The 14,244-nt window shown below is 32.3% G+C and overlaps 2 long non-coding RNA genes across 2 annotated transcripts; both read left to right on the top strand.

Moving 5' to 3' along the window:
- Positions 1-301: 301 nt before the first annotated feature.
- LOC134690617 (uncharacterized) lies at positions 302-3,374 on the top strand. Its single transcript, XR_010101981.1, has 3 exons — positions 302-421; positions 2,107-2,212; positions 3,255-3,374. It is a non-coding gene; the product is annotated as an uncharacterized LOC134690617 (long non-coding RNA).
- Positions 3,375-3,619: 245 nt separating this feature from the next.
- LOC134690372 (uncharacterized) lies at positions 3,620-6,765 on the top strand. The gene is made up of 4 exons (XR_010101918.1): positions 3,620-3,949; positions 4,875-4,997; positions 5,392-5,493; positions 6,683-6,765. It is a non-coding gene; the product is annotated as an uncharacterized LOC134690372 (long non-coding RNA).
- The last annotated feature ends 7,479 nt before the right edge of the window (positions 6,766-14,244 follow it).

The following is a 14,244-nucleotide window of genomic DNA, read 5'->3' as shown; positions in this document are numbered from 1 at the left end:
TGACGATTTTGTTATGACTAAAGTCATGAGAACCATATTTAAAACAGTTAAAATTGAGCCAGGGCTCCTTGTTGAAGACCGTACTTTGATCTATAATGGTTTTTCTTTTACAAATTATGATAGAGAGTTGTCTCATTGGCAATGATACCAAATCTTCTTATATCTATACACATCAATTGATTGAACTCATGTATGTTTTGAAATAAGGATAATGAATAATTACAGTATTTGTTTCTTTGAATTAGTCCTTTACAATTGCTACAAATTCCAGATATGTCATAAGAATCATTTTTTTTTTTCATTAGGCTGTTATTTATGGAATGCAGATGATAGAAAAAAATCAATAGAGTTTGAACTGCAGAATAAAGAAGAATGTCAGATTCGTTGTCCACATTCAAAGTATGAGTTCTTTGTCTTCAAGGTAATTTTATAACGGTCTGAGACATGAAATTACCTCAGCTTTTAATGTTATCGCTTTAACGAGCAAAGGCTTGCGTCATTACAATGATTTGACATATGAGAAGAATTATATCTATTCAATCTACCAGAGCAACGTAGAACTCTTTTATTCCTAGGAATCTTTTGTTAGATTTTTCAGGTTTTTTTTACTGCTTAATTATCCTTTATTTGTTATTGCGACGGCTTTTTTGTACTTGTATCTGTGTTTTCTCCATAATTGTCGTTGGTTGCCCCTTTTGTGTTTTCTACGTACAAATGTACTTTATTATTGCTTATAAGCATTTGAAAAAAAAACATGTAAAATTGTTTCTGATTTAATGTGTGTTTTATAAATATCTTAATTTGAAATCCAATAACCATTATAAATACTAGACTAGTACATATAACCATGCTATATTTATCTGTTTTGCTCCCTCGAACTAAAAAAACACCTTACTGCCACGGCATTTCAAATAGTGTTAAAAGTGGGGCTATACACCATAATATATCAATATCTATATTTCAAAGAATGACCGACTGGAGATTTGTCTATTATCGTTGGTGTCGCCTTATTTCTCAATTGATTCATCTAAACAAGTATATAAAAACAAGAAGTTGGGGGTATATACAATTGCCATTTATACAACTACCCATTAAAGTTAAAATGAAGACGATACAAGAAATTCTAAGCAACCATAAAAAAAAACTTGATTATCATGTATTCTAAGGTTTGATATAAAGGTATCAAAGATAAAGGTAACGTATGTATGGTGTGCTTGCCCCCAAAAAAAAACTATGTATAAAACTTTTGTGAAATTTTTTACAGTAACAAAACTACTCATATTGTTGAAATGAAAACTATACCAGGGACGGCAATATCTAATTTTTTTTCATTGATAACTAAGATTTTTTTTAAAAACATTTATGCATCCTTGACATTTGAATCAAAACTCAGTCAAATATAGACCTATTTGAGAAAATGACACATTCAGTAAAATAATACCTAATACGAATTATAGGTTCTTGGCTTGGGACAGGCACATATAGCTTAAGAATGTAAAGAGTTTTAAGCATGTTTGAAAGAACAAACAAACCTGATGAGACAGTACAACATGAGAACAAAATATTGAAATCAGTCGAAAGACTGGGGATTTTCTCGTCAGATCGATACAATACAGAGTCTACCAAAAAACTAAGAACGAACGTGGCAAACTTCTTTATACATCTTACAACAAAAAAGGACAGATCTGAGAATAGTCACAGTTACTGATTGCCTCGTGTTAAAGTCAATGACAAATTATTAGGATGTTTAGAATATATTCGATGCAATTACTAAAATGTCGGTTATTCAGTAACAATTGTAACGGGATCAAAAACTTCATTAGTTGAAGTGATAGGGGACATATTCAAATCATATTGTATTTGATTTTGTGCACCAGGTAAATTAGTACTTGGTTTTGTGCACCAGGTGAAGAAAAGATGTTCAACTTGGATTATTGTTTGTTTTTTTTATTAAATATGATCGTAACAGTTTTAATTATGCATTGTTATTGTATATGGCGTCACACTTTTATTGGGTAATCATTATTAGAAATTCAACTGAAACAAATGCGTGTTTACAAATGTAAGAAAAACACGACTGTTTATAAAACATAAGAATATTTTTAGGAGAAAACCTGCTACTGTTTAGAAGGAGACAAATTACCACATGATGACATATCTCGAAATAAATGCTCGAACTATACCGAAACGGACTACGTTTTCATTTACAAGCGTAAGTTAAGTTCACATGTTCAAAATTTAAAAAAAAAACTGATCATGCAAAACAGATTGAATATATACTCATTATTAGTAATCTCATAATAAAAGAATCTAATTTCAGTTTTAAAAATCACTGTTTTACGTCTGATAGTTATTTCTTGAAATTTTTCCTTTTCAAACTTAATATAAAGAGTTATTTTATTTTTGTTTTCTTATTTTAAAATTGAGAATGGAAATAGGGTACATGTATGTGTCAGGGAGACAACAACCCGACCAAAGAGAAGACAACAGCCGAAGGCCACCGATGGGTCTTTAATGCAGCGAAAAACTCCCGCATCCGGAGTAGTCATTCAGCTGGCCCCTAAAAATATGTTACTAGTTCAGTAATATGGACGTCATACTAAGCTCCGAATTATACACAAGAAACTAAAATAAAAAATCATACAAGACTAACAGAGGCCAAAAGCTCCTGACTTGGGACAGGCGTAACAATGCAGCGGGGTAAACATGTTTTTAAGATTTCAAGCCTCCTTCCCCCTTTATACCTCTCGCTAAATTGTAGAAAAATAAACGCACAAGAACACGCATAGTAAAACTTAGTTTAAGATAATTCCGCGTCCGATGTCAAAAAAGGTAACAAATGAAACTAAACAAAATGACAATAATACATACATTAACAAAGGACTACTAGTACTAACTGTTTTGAATGATTAAAGTTATAGCAATGTTAAACTAAAAGAGAGACGAAAGATACCAAAGGGACAGTCAAACTCATAAATCTAAAACAAAGTGGCAACGCCATGGCTAAAAATGAAAAAGACAAACAGAAAAACAATAGTATACATGACACAACATAGAAAACTAAAGAATAAACAACACGAACCCAAGCTTTGCCAAGCTTTTATATACAACAGATATTTATTTTATTCTATTGCTTGGCATATTGTTGAATAAAGCAATGTTTTAAAGCTATAAAACAGTTTAAGGTTGTACTCCTATCCAATATCTAGACAGTTTAAAAATACAATGTTAATTTCCTTTTTTTCAATTTGTAGAAAATATAGTACCAGATATCGATACAGATAGTACTGATACACATAACTGTGTAGTAGTGGAGTGTAAGAATCTCGACCGCATTTTAAATGCTGAAAACTGTGATTCCATGTATCCTGTGATATGTGGTAATGTTAAATGATGCATAGTTAAAGTGTATGCAGTTTTGATAATATTATGATAAAATATAGATAGTTAAACAAAATAAGTAGATAAAAACATGTCACAGTTAAAAACTACTAAAATTTAGTTATTCTAGAAAAATTATAGTATTAAGAATCGCCTATACAGATACGAATAATTTATCTCCTTTTGTGCAGAAAAACCAAAAGGGACAAAACCTAAAAACACACGAAACATAAAAGCTATAGATTAATCAAGAAGGAGATCCATCACAACGATGATAAAGATAGACGCTCATCAACAGAAAGTATATAATAGTGTTTCTTAACTTATAACATTCTATAGTGAATATGCTCTAAATTTACATTGCTATCTAACCTAGCTTGTATTTCAGAAAACCCGAAAAAGAGATCCACTATGAACGCCTACAACGCAACTAACTTCTGTGAGGAGGAAGGCAGTTTCGTGAGTTGGGACCCATCGTTATCATGTAAAAATTCTGAAGAAAGTTTTGACTCAAAACACTGGACCAGTATTACGCGTTCGACACAATTTATCCGTTTAATAGCTACTGGTAATTAAAGAGTAGAAAACTGTTTCCATTTGTTTATGCATTTGTCATTTAAAGACAGATACATATTTTCCAGGATGAAAGCAAAGCACTTAATCAAAACTTCTACCGAAGTCAGAACAGAATAGTAAACAGATGAAGCCCATTCAACTTTTATGTATAAAACCTCAAGTTTGCGACATTAATTAATGGTATCATTTGATAACATTATAGAATAAAATGTCTATATATTTGCAAGGTCTGATTATATTTTTCGCAAATGAAACGTTACGAAACAAAGTACTGTCATAGCTTTATAGAGCCTCTGGGATCTCGTACATTTGTTAGTCTTGAAATCTTAAAACTAGTATTTGCTGGTTTTCAGCTATACTTACGGCATATACCAAAATGACGGACTACTCCAAAAAGTACATTAAAACTTACATCAAGTCGAAGACTAAAAAAAACAAGAACAAATGAAGACTAATCTTAAAGCAATACATACAAAACAACAATACTATCTTTAAAGTTAAAAACAGCACACATATACCATTTTTTAAAGGGCATTATAAAGCTATCATTAAAGATCAAGTCACTCTGCAAAATGTTGTAATTGTTAATGTACTGAATGTGTATGAAAAAATCCAACTGATTTATTAGAATACTCTTAATCAGCCGAGTATGGTATTGTTATTTCGAGATGCTTTAAATTCAGTTATTCCGTTCACTATACTACTACGGTCGCACAAATATTAGACATGAAAATGGTTATTACTCCAGCCCATGATTCTAACAGGATAATGCTGTTATTTTGTTTTCATTTGGTAGGGGGTGTCAGGGTCAGAGTAGCTTTTTGTAGACTATTTCTACTTTCTTGAGTTTTTCGTTTCGAATGGTCAGATATTGAAATGCCCTTTTCAAAGGTAAGGACAATAGTATATACTTTCAGATGAGAACTTAACATTGAAGCCGTTATAGTGCATAGGACTTGATACGTATGGAGACCTGTATATGTTTGTTGAACCATCATCTATTAACTGCACTGAGTTAAGGCCCTTTTATTGTAGATATGGTACGTAGAGGTTTTTGATAAATGAAAGAAAATGCTTTGTTTAAAAGTTGACAACTACAAAAATGTAAACATTTAACAGTAAATTGTACAAACCTGAACAACGGACGCGTATGCGTTGCATTGCCAATATTTGAAAAAATAGTAATATTAGGCAAACGACTAAGGATAATTCTCAAAATTGAAATTCAATTTGTTAAAGAATGCTGCATTCACACATGATTAAAATTAGATTTGCATTATTTAATTCGAATTAGTTTAATTCGCATTCGAATAGGTATACGTCTGAACGTAAATTGCCCTCGGGGAATTAAAACTCCACCAGAAACAACTCTCTATCCAAGTCACAAAACACTTTATCTACATGAATTAACTGTACGACGTAATTTACACACAGGGTCACGCCCACTGATAAACAACGCATCCAATGAATCACCAGAACACAATGCTACCATGGAACAGCCTGACAGCGGTCACATCACTCGTTACATTACACAAGGTACTATTTTAGTATAGAATAACACAAACTAAATTTTATGTTCTTGACGTTTGTTGAATACATGTACTTGATAAATTAAATGATGCATTTATTAGCATCTGTATTTTTTTCTTTCTATGAAAAACATATGATTAAAATGTGGTGCACACTGAATAATCCGCGTCGAATTTCCATTTTAAAGTGTGCACCACATGTTAATGTTATTTTGAAAAGATAAAAATAAGTAGAGACAGTCAAGAAAATTAAATTCTTAATTTCATTTTAAGAGAGCAAATCATGAAAAAACGTTAAAGACGTCATTTACGGTCACATGACAAAATTATGTCTGATGTACAAACAATTTTCAACCAATTAGAAGTCGTGTTACATACAACTTTGAATTATATAGAATTTAAGTATGTTTTTGTGCGTAGTATTTGTATTACCGTACCGTTTTAACTCTACATCTTCGGATCATGAAGTTTGAGGGCTTTGCTGCCTTTTATGTTATTTATTGTCGGTATTGTTTTAGTTGGTGTTTCAGTGGTTCTTATCAACTATTCCTTTTGTTAATACTGTGAATATTAAAGTCAGTGTAATACCACTGTTCATAGTTCAGAAATCGATTAAGAGAAAACAAATTCGGGTTACAACTAACATAATATAAAAATAGAATATCTTGTATACATGTGCCCCATGTAAAAATTGTCGGGAAAGAGGATGGAATCACGGTTTTGTATGCCATGACAGTGAATGACTGTTACATGAAACATATGTTAAGAAAAACTGTCAGACTGAGTTTTCTGGTTATTGTCGAAAAGAAAGCAGCAATTGAAAACAGAAATATGTTTATGCTAGCGTAAATCAGTATAATGGCGCTCATAACAATATATTGTCATTTAATCGTCCGTCTTTGTACTTCTTCAAACAGTTACCAAATATTTGCAAAATGATTTTAAAACAGCACCCGTTAGTGTTGGTTGTTTTCTATTCTCTAACAGGTAGTGTAAAGTTTTTCTTGTAGGGTGACAGTGTCAAACAAACCGAATTATTTCAAAAGTGAGATTTTTAATTGACATCCAAGTAAAATCAAGTTTGAATGATTTGTAACGTATAAAACATTTCCAAAAGAAACACTGAATGGCTGGTTGCTAAAAGTTAAAGAGCATGCAACGCATTTGAGAGAAATGTTTGTATTTTTCTTATTCAGGTATGATAGTTGGAATTGTTGGATCAGTAATTATTATAATACTGATAACAGTTGTGATTATGGTTTTCATGTTTAGGAGGTAAGCATCATTGTGAATCGGCCTGATAAGTTGTCCACAGGGTTATTACCTTATTACCACATGGGCATTAATTATACTAACGTACGCAATGATAATAATCTTCAGAGTAATAAAGTCTACAGTTACAAAAACAAGTAGTATTCATACGACACCCATTCATCCAATTACACGTGCAACATGCTAAATATATAAAACATTTCGAGGCATCAGTATTAAACAAATAAACCGTCTGCAAACCTTAAGTTTAAAGTTATAAAATAAAATGTAAAAATTGTACAAAACGCAGGTTGCAACTTGTTGCGTGTTTTCAATTGTGTGCATTTATACGAAGGTTAATTTTTAAGAACATGTGTATTTGTCACGGGACTATGTCATTCTGTTTATTTTGAGCCACTAATTATTACAATAATATTGATAGGTATTTTTTCAATGGCCCTGTTATATGTCCAAGGTATGTAATAGTGGTCGAGCAAGTCTGCAATGGCCCGAGGTAACGCTGAGGGCCATTACAGACATCCGCGGCAAGTATTACTGACCGAGGACATTTAACAGGGTCATTATAGAAACACCCATTCCTTAATACATTTACTAACTAACTGAACAAAAGTGTATGTGTTGCTGCCAACCTGATGTGCTCTCCACTCTTTTAATGACAGTTTAGTTTGAACAAAAAATTTGTTCTGCAACGTCACAAAGCTTTTAATATACCAAATATCCAAGATATTAGGTTGACAGAAGTTATGTGTTAAAACAGGATGATCAGTGATCCTCATATTTAAAAGTGGGCGGCCATGTTAATTCATTATATTTGATATTAACACTGGGTTTTTTTCTGTAATGGTCCTGTTTTTGTCTTTAATTGCCCTGTTTTTTTTTGTAATGGTCCTGCTTTTCAGTAATGGCCCTGTATTAATGCTCAGTTTGTCTGTATAACGCCCAGTTGGGGTTTATAATAAACAGTCATCTTTGACTTTAATGTACTTAGTTGGTTGATAAATCTCAATAATGTTTACACTTATTTTGTTTTGTCTCATTGTTTTTCGAATGCATTCACTTTTTGGTTGCGTCCTATTTTTAAAGACCAATTATGTTTAGGTTTCGATGATGAACAGTCTTGCACACTCATGAAGAAAATTAAGATTTTTTATTAAGATGGGGTGATCTGTTTAGTCTATTAATTCATTATTTTAGGGTACATTCAAGAAAACTTTTATCGTTGAGTACAATTGTTAAGAATGAGCCTAGTACGAGTAGAATGGATAGCAATACAGTGAACGCGGCGTATGAACAGTTAAACAAGACAGATACAGACAATATCACACATTGTCAATCTTATGATCAATTGATTGTACATGAAGCGGACAAACCCATCAGACACAACACCAGAATTTCAAGAGAAGATGAAAGCAAATACGAATCAATCGAGGAACCAATTGAAAAATATAATAATGCATTAACTACGGAATACGAACAGTTAGAACAGAGTAAAATAGCGAAAACCACAAACGTGTATGATCCATTGTATTATACATCCGTAGAAGATTTTGATCGGACTAACGCCCGATCCAACAGCATTGTTTTAAGAGAAGAATATAGAAAATATGATACAAGCCAAACCGAAAACGAAACGGATACAAACGTAGTTTCTCTAGAATATGAACAACTAGATATTACAAAGACAGACACAAGCACAAAAGTGTATGATCAGTTGCATGATACACACACTGCAGGAAATGAGTCAACTAACAACCGTCCAAAACTAATTGTTTCGGGAGAAGAACGTACAAATAATGAATCAAGCAAAGATAAAAAAGAAGTTGACTCGAGGATAGTTTCTTCTGAATACGAACAATTAGATATCACAGAACAAGATAAAAGAACGAACACGTACGATCAGTTGGATTTTAAGCATTCGGCAGTCAATGAGTATGAAGAGCCGACTGACGAACACTCTAACAATATATTACCAAAAGAAATAGATGGAAAATGTAAACCAATGGATCACACAACGCATATGGATACTAACATAAACTAACGACCATTACAAAAGGATTATCTCAATAGGGGAACTTTTAAAAAACAAATATTGTAATGTTAACAAACGATAGTCGAAAATGGCGGATTCAAGAGCCTAAACATTGGACTTTCCATTGGCCATAAATTTAGCGATATATCTTTCTTTAAATATTAATGAACATAATTCAGACATGTTTTAAAGAGCAAGGAAACATTACAAAATAGAAAATATCCTGTAAAATAAGAACGTAAATGGATGGTCTATTTATTTGTTTCAATCCGTTACTTATAGCTACATTTTAAATCAAGCATTCCACAAAATGTAGTACGAATACATCAAACGTTACATTTTCTATAAACATGTTGAATACTCTCGTTTACAATATTATCCTGCTAATTGACTGTTAAACTGATTTATTAATTATTACCACTGACAAGTCTGTTACATATTTAATGAAAATGGCGCGCGGGTCCCTTAGTTCGCTTTTCACTCTGTACAAATAACATAATATCTTATTTAAAAAAAACATAAAATGGTTTATGGATAAAAAAAAAGGTGTTAGTTACTGATTTTCTGATGCAGAGATTTCTCATTTTTAACGTTGTAGCCTACTGCATCAACACTTTTCTTCTGCATTAACGTGAATGATAGATTCTTTAAACAATCAAATGTATTATTATATCAATGAAAACGTCATGTCCGTAACAATAGTAATAACCCACTAGTTTACATTGAGTTGTATATAGCAGTTAGGCCACACCAATTTAATTTCATGGTCTACGGATTCGTTTACTCCAAAAATTGGGCATTGCGAACGAAAAGAAAAATTTCATATACAAAATTAAATTTGGAAATTTTCTAGGCGAAGCTTGAAAAGTAAAGGCGATCGATTATATATATTTTTTTGTACACAGAAAATAATAGCTTTTGGCAATATTGGCATCCTTCTAGAACACTTGTGATCTGAATCACCTTTAGTTTTATTATGGGTTCAAGCTGTTGGTTGATGTGTGTACATTTTATTTTTTTGTGTTATATGTTGGTCGTCTGTGTCTTTGTCGTTTGGGTATTCTCATTTAAGTGTTTTGTATTTTTGGGCACTTTGTATATAAATAAGATGTGGTATGCGTGCAGACAATTCTTCATCCAAGTCATAATCAGGTTGGGAACATCTCCTCAAATGATGGATAACCCCTCAAGGGTATAACTATCCCTTCTATGAGGGTACATTTCAGCTATATACAGTATTTTTTGTATAAACCACTTTTTAGTACATAAGGGCACATATTTATATTCAATATTATATATAGAATCTCTTTCCAAAGAACTATATTCCCATCTAGTATTATATGATCAATGTGTGTCCAAGGATTTGTAATATCCCTGGAATTAAATATATAAAATTTATGTTTTTCATTATCAAATATAAGTGGACCCCTTTTTAGAAAAGCTGTTACATTAAATATGATGATTTTCCCCCCTTTTAAGTTAAAAATTCTAAGTCTTGTTATTATTGTATTATTGTCATTTTGTTTATTTTCTTTTGTTTCATATTCAGACATCCGAATCGGACTTCTCTTACACTGAGTTTTATTGTGCGTTATGTGTGCGTTTGTTTTTCTATATTGGCTAGAGGTATAGAGGGAGGGTTGAGATCTAAAAAACATGGTTAACCCCGCCCCATTTTTTCGCCTGTCCCCAACGTCATGAGCCTCTTGCCTTTGCTAGTCTTGTATGATTTATAATTTTTAGTTTCTAGTGTTAAATTCGGAGTTTAGTATGAAGTCCATTATCACTGAACTAGTATACATATATGTTTATGGGCCAACTGAAGGATGCCTACGGGTGCTGGAGTTTCTCGCTGCATTGAAGACTCATTGGTGGCCTTCGGCTGTTGTCAGCTCTATGCTCGGGTTGTTGTCTCCTTGACACATTCTACATTTCCATTCTCAACCGCAATCCCGTCCTTTTACGCTCGAATGATACCAACTGCAATAGACATATAACTGGGATTGTACTTACCAAGGTGACATCTCAGGTGCCACAAGTGGAGCAGGATCTGATTACTTTTCCGGAGCACCTGAGTTTAGCCCCGGTTTTTGGTATTTTTAATTGATTTTAATAAGACGATTTTCTCTTTTGGTTATGTCCTGTTAAATATTTTTTTCATGAATATGAAATTTTCGTATCACACTGTACAGAGTGTGATACGACAAAGTTGTAACAAACTCTGTGTTACCTTATTAAGTATCACAAAACGATAATATTGCATTTAAATTGGCTATTTGTTACATGCAGGTCGTTAGTGGCTTTCAGTGGTTGAGACGATTTACATTTCGTCCATTGCGATTTCTCCGATCATATACAAAACACGAACACATTTCACCTGACAATCTTCTTTTTGTCACATTTTATAACAATCTGAAACGTACAAATAATCACATGTCTGATATTAAGGTTTTACAACGAAAAAAGACATACGACGTCATACAGGAATGCGCAAAAGACTAGATCAACACTTTGCGGAATTTATCATTTACACATTATCCCATTCTTACTCGTTTTGAAACCTATAAGTGTATGTTTTATTTCTTCCCGTAGTAGCACTTAAACTTGGAAATGTATTTCTTGTTAGATAAGACTTTTCATTAAAAATGTAACGAAGGGATATCAAAACTTATAGGTGGCACTTGTGTAAAACCAGTAATGCACTTGTCCATATATAGAAACTGCCTAAAATGCATATGTAGTCATTCTTCATTCATTTAAAATTTAAGGAGAATGTTATGCCTCTGGAAAGAAGACATACACTATTAGTTTGCACCAATAAAACATATAGTTGTGTGGCATACTTTTAAGTTTTACTTGCCTCCATTTGTAAATATTACAGGATCGCACTGAATGTTGTCATTAAAGGAGTAGGTCCGGTAAGTACCATTTTTGGCCTCAAATTTCAGTTTCATCTGACGAAAGATTTTGACCACTTTTTAAACACTTAAGTGTCTATTTCATATGATTCAATTAATTTATGTGCAAGATTTTAACTTATTAAGTCATTAAAAACGATCCGATTCAAGCTCAAATATGAAAAATCTACCAAATATCCGAAAAAATGTCACTTTTCAGATGGTTTTTGTAAAAAACGAAAGTGGCCGCATCCGTGTTCATCCTCAATCTTTACATATGTTATGTATTATCATCAAATACAACTTTCATTTCAATATTTTGGATGAACACGAATGCGGCCACTTTCGTTTTACCCGGAAACCGTCTAAAATTTAACTAAAATGCTGGAATTGTGAAGTTTCAATAATTTAGCACGACTTCATGGTGCTAGTACCCAATATATGTGCATTGTATTGTCAAAAACAGCCCATATTTATGTAGCAGAACCATTCTACTATCCAATAACTAAGTAAAAGTTTACATTTTAACAATTTTGTAAAACCGCTATATTTTGGGGCCAAAAAGAGGTCTTACCGGACCTACTCCTTTGACTCAACACCAAAATGTCTTCCAGTCCTCCCGGAAAATTAGTTAAAAAATAGACATTTTAATGTACATCCATTTAATTCTCCAATCAGATCTTGATTAAAAAAATACCTTGCATCCATAGCAACATCTATGTAACAGTAGCAGAATCAAATTGATATGCATTTTCAATTTCTTACCAAAAATGGTGTGACTTGTAAATCACACGTTATTTACAAGGTTCAACCGAAAAGTCGGAAATACAAGTACATAAAAGTCAAACAACGGTGTAAACATATCAATATTAAGAAAACAGACACACAACACGAAACATACCAAAAACCGGGGCTTATCTCAGGTGCTCCGGAAGAGTAAAAAATCCTGCTCAAAGTATATTTTTTGAAACATATTTGAATAAAGTACATGTAATAAATCCACGAAATGCACTATTGGATATTCCTTAAAACTTCCTAATAGATACATGTACAATATCTGTCAAACAATTTACCTCTTTAACATAGCCAACACAATTTTCAAAGCAAACCGTGGAGTTGACATACGCTATTATCTTAACTTTGTTTACCTTCTTTATTTCACTTATAGGCCGTGTTCTCATTGACATAAACTCGGTGTTGTGTTAGTCACATTGTATTTGTTCACATCTATACACCTTGTTTAGCTACTTGTACATAAGATTTGTTCACACTTGTAAACTATATGTCATTTAAATGTTCATTACGTAGAACCGAATTCAAATTTTCGAACAACTTTTCTAGCAGTTAGGGAATGACCATTTGACTTTTAAAAAGGAGGATGGATTTTTCCACAAAACGATTAAAAAAAACGGGTCATTCAGCGATTAGAATGAACAAATATTCTGAATCCAAAGTTTCCCATACATTATAGTGTTAAATAGTAGATTAGTACCATCGAAAAAAAAAATAATTACAAACTTTCGCGCGAGAAAAAATCTAATTCAGAACTAACCACCCCTTTTTTTTCTAAGTAAAGTTGTTGCTCCTTTAAGAAAGTCATTTTGGATGATTTGCAGTAGTTAAAAGATGTCTATCGATTACGCAATATAAACGTAGGCTCGCCATCAGCGTACTTACAGACGAAGAAAAAGAAACGCGATGTTGAGAATCACTACAATTCTATCTTTTCTGTTTGTTTCAAATGGTATTTTTCTCCAAGAAGTATGTGGCAAAAGGAGTGGGTAATGTTGTTTTTTTTTCATTTGTAATTGTATTTTAACGGATCTGAGATACTACACAAACAAATTATAAACCTCACCCTTTTTCAGTAATGCGTTTATGAGTGAATTATTGTTTGAGTATAAAGACCAGTGGCAAATATTTCTGTCAGTGTTCGTCCAATCGATTTGGGAAGACCTTTTCAAATGAATTATGTGTTCGGCAATGATGATGGATGAGTCTTGATTAGGAGGTTTATAAGAATGCGTAAAGTGTTAGAACAATGTAAAACAAATAAACATATCAAGTTTAGACAAATATTTTTGTAAAGAACTTTATTAATAAGTGTTATAAGTATATATTTTATATAAAAATTGTTTCTTTTTTAAATATACAAACATGTACATGGGAAAATTACAGTTGTGAATGCCTAATTTTGTGTACACTTAACATACACAAGGCCTACATCAATTATCGACTACATGTAGACAAAACATGATTTAAACTACATGTAAACATTGAGTTTTATCAATGGGGACGTAATGGTGTTTAGTTTACGAGTGAATTACACTAACACAACACCGAGTTTATGTCAATGAGAACACGGCCTAAGACAGTCACGTAAATCAGAAATATATATCCGTTCGAATAGTCATTGTAATACCATAACAAATCACACGTGGCTGTTTATTTTTTCAGTGTAAATTTTATTGTCTATTGATTTTAACATAACAAGGTCAAATCAGGCCAGTAAAATAAATGTCTTATTCACAGGTAGCGAGTTTTATGAGTTACCTGTAAT

This window comes from Mytilus trossulus, chromosome 11 (genome assembly GCF_036588685.1).
Source record: "Mytilus trossulus isolate FHL-02 chromosome 11, PNRI_Mtr1.1.1.hap1, whole genome shotgun sequence".
Taxonomy (NCBI): Eukaryota; Metazoa; Mollusca; class Bivalvia; order Mytilida; family Mytilidae; genus Mytilus; species Mytilus trossulus.
This window is presented reverse-complemented; position numbering and strand designations above follow the sequence as displayed.